This window comes from Trichechus manatus, unplaced genomic scaffold, assembly GCF_000243295.1.
Source record: "Trichechus manatus latirostris isolate Lorelei unplaced genomic scaffold, TriManLat1.0 scaffold00128, whole genome shotgun sequence".
Classification (NCBI taxonomy): domain Eukaryota; kingdom Metazoa; phylum Chordata; class Mammalia; order Sirenia; family Trichechidae; genus Trichechus; species Trichechus manatus.
This window is the reverse complement of record NW_004444064.1, coordinates 5075125-5078876: the sequence shown is the minus strand read 5'-3', so window position 1 is coordinate 5078876 and position 3752 is coordinate 5075125.

Below are 3752 nucleotides of genomic sequence, written 5' to 3'. Positions count from 1 at the left end.
TTAATTGCTCTGTATTCTATGTTTTCTTTCTTCTACACTGAAAATCCCAATTCTCATTGATCCTTGGGGTTGATAGAATTAGAGCAGTGGTTCTGTACTTGAGTGTGTATCAGAATCACCTGGAGGGCTTGTAAAACTACAGATTGCTAGCCCCACTCCCAGAGTTTCTGATTCACTAGGTCTAGGGTGGGGCCCGAGAATGAGAATTTCTGACAGGTTTCCAGGTGACCCTGCTGCTGCCGGCCTGAGGACCCTCTTTGAGAACCATAAGGCTTGTACCATTTGGAAACCGCAGTTAGATCTTGTGAGAAGGGAGTTGACCATCCGAGAAATCTTGGAGATGGGAGAGGACCTTCTGTTGAAGGCTCTTGTTTTCTCCTTAAACTTGCCATTCTTAGGGTTCTGTGGTGTTTATTAGTGTTTTGGGTGATTTCGTATTCCTGTATTTTAAAAAATATATAAACTGTTCAGGGTGTTTTTTCAGTATTCTTGTATTTAGACGCATTGATACAATCTTAATTTCTTTTTTCTTAAACTGTTCAATTTTAAGTCCACTCTAGTCTCTGAGCGCTCACGTAGGTGACTGTGGTCTCCCTGGTTAGAAGTCTTTGCTTCAGCGTCTTAACATTATTGGCATCTGTGTTGTCTTTTAAGTTAAATAAAAAAAAAAAAAAAAATTAAAAGACTTTGGGACTTCAGAAAAATCGGATTTCAGCGAAGATGGCTTTTCAGCTCCTTTCCGTCTTGTGACCAGTCTTCATTGCACTGGTTGTGGTTTCTTTTCTGCAAAATTCCACGGTGTGAAACTTGATCCCTTTGACCACACTTGCTGATGGTAGTAATTGTTATATAGACACTGGGTCCTGAGAGAGTGAGAAAAACAGTGAGAGGGCGCCCTTGTGTGTATTTATGGTCGAGGATTTGGAGGAGTAAAGATGGAGGCCACAGAAATGGCCAGAAAGAACACTGGAGGGAAGGGGCTTAAAATTAATGCCAGCAAGGAAATGGCAGAATATACAGAGTTCTGATTTCAGATCCCGTCATTTTGGTACAGAAGGATTGTGACAGCTGACAAAAGGATATAATTCCCATCATGTTTCTGTCAGAACTATTTTTCTTTAAACTTGGCCTTTGAGATGAAAAGCTGTGGGAGTGTTCATTTGCTTTACTTTCTCAAATGCATGCCTTCCAGTAGGGGGAGGGCAGTGTTTATGCACGGAAATGAGACCCAGTTGCCTACCCATTTTAGGGGTGAGCCAAACCTGGTTCTCTACTTATGGAATCTGGATAACATCTAGATCCTTTTTTTGGTTCGTTTCTCATTAACCTTCACCCCCTGCCCTGTATCCCTGAAATGTGAAAGCCTGTCATACACAGAGACTCTGGGACGGACCACTGGGGAAATTTCATTTTCCACGATTATACATTTAATCTTATCTTTTCCCCCAAGAAAGAGCTACCAATTAAACCCTATTCCCGTGGAGGTGAATTCCGACTCATAGCGACGCTTTAGGACAGACTGGAACTGCCCCATAGGGTTTTCAAGGCATAGGATCGCTATGAGTTGAAATCAACTCAATGGTAATGAGATTTTTAAATCTTTACAGAAGCAGACTGCCACATCTTTCTTTCGCTCAAACTGCTGACCTTTGAATTTGCAGTCGAGTGCTTAACCGCTGCGCCACCAGGGCTCCTTAGCTACCATTTAGAAGCATTAATTAATTTTCATTACTGCATTGGCATTATACATAAATTATAATGAATATGCTTTACACATTACTGAACAGTCTGAGATGACTTCCCAGTTTGTGACCTTGGACATTTTTATCATCCATTTGAACATTTGTTCCACCAAAAGCCATTGAGGAGAAATTAATTAATCTAAGGTCTAGGCAAGCAAGCATGTGCATTCTTATGCTTAACGACAGTGTCCTCCAGAGTTTTCAAATATGAACGAATTGCCTCACAGTGGATTGTAGCTTTCCTTTGTTAACAGCATGCTTAAGGAATAGCTGTTTCGGCAAAACTTTCTGTAAAGCAAATGTTAGGTAAATTATATATTTCCTTTGACTTTTTTGTTCAAAAATAGAATCATAAAATCTCTTCCTTGGAAGGGTCCTTAAAATTAGATTTTCTAGTCCTAGTCCAAGGGGCACTGGTGGCTCAGTAGTAAAATTCTCGCCTTCGGTGCAGCAGACCCAGGTTTGATTCCTGGCCAGTGTACCGCGTGCGGCCACCACCCGTCTGAAGGCTTTGTATTACTGTGATGCTGACCAGCATTCAGCAGAGCTTACAGACTAATACAGACTAGAAAGAAAGGCCGGTGATCTACTTCTGAAAATCAGCCAGTGAAAACCTTATTGAACACAACAGTCGAGTCCTGTTGTGTGGGGGTCACCATGAGTCAGGGAGCAACTCCACAGTAGCTAACTACAACGAGAGTCCTAGTCCAGGCACCCAGCTGCTGCTTAAGACTCTACAGAGTCCCTCCCAACTGGGAGATCATCTAGCCCGTGTTTGAGAGCCCCCAGACGTGTGACACCTACCGCACCCCCAAATGCAGGCCCCTCCCATCGTAGACCAGAGTTCTTTATGGTGCGCTAAAGCTCATCCCATGTCTTTGCCATGTGTGGAGCGCTGCGGACTAAATATAACCCTTCTTCATAAATGTGACATAGCCCATTAGAGAGGTAAAGAGAGCCGTCTTGTTAATGGGCTAACAAATTCCTCATCTCCAAGAGATAACATGAGAGATGTGTTTTATCAGAAACGTTACTATCTGCCTTTACTAAGATTATACTAAAGAATTTGATGAATAATTATACTGTATGAGAGTATTAACACATATTAGAACCTTTGAGATCTTTTATGCAACATAAATCTCCAAATAAAAAATAGTCAGCCCTCTGTATCAGAGGGTTCCTCATCTGCAGAGTCAACCAACTGGGAATAGAAAATACTCGAAAAGAAAACAAAGTTCCAAAATGCAAAACTTGAATTTGCTGCACATGGAGCACCAAACTGAATCCGCGCGAATGAAGTGACATGTAGGCATCCCCGGCTGTAGCCTCCTGCCACCTCACAGGTCCTCAGTCTCTCTCCAGCACTCGTTGAACGTTGTTCGCCTCGCGTCTCGTTTGTTGCTCCTTTTGTTGTGTGCGCCCTTTGTTTCTGTGAAAAAATGGCTCCTAAAAAGCAACGCAGTGGTGACAGCAGTCCCTCTAAGGCTGAGTGTGAGGGTGGAGGAGAGAGGAAGGAGTGTCAGGCTAGTAAGGGAGGGCTGGTTGGCTGTGGAAAGCACTGCAGCCTCCAGAACGCCAAGGTCACGGGCGAATTGGCATCAGCTGGTGCAAGGCAGCTTCAGTGTTCCCAGAAGAGCTCCAGAAACTCATAGAAGAGAAAGGCTGCCTTCCAGAACAAGTCTTCAGTTGTGATGAAACAACTATTTAAATAACATTTATATCGTAGTAGATATTATAAGTAATCTAGAGATGATTTAAAGTATACGGGAGGATGTGCGTAGTTTATATGCAAATACTGCGCCATTTTATATGAGGGACTTGAGTATCCTCAGATTTCAGTATCCATGGGGGGGGGGGGGCATTTCCTGGAGCCAGTCCCCCACGGATACTGGGGGAGGACTGTGCTGATCTTGAGAGTATACGGTATCAGGTATTGAGGAAAGCTGAGCACCAGCTGCACATTTGGCTGAGCATTTTGTTTTTCTTTGCCCTTTTCTCATGATTATATAT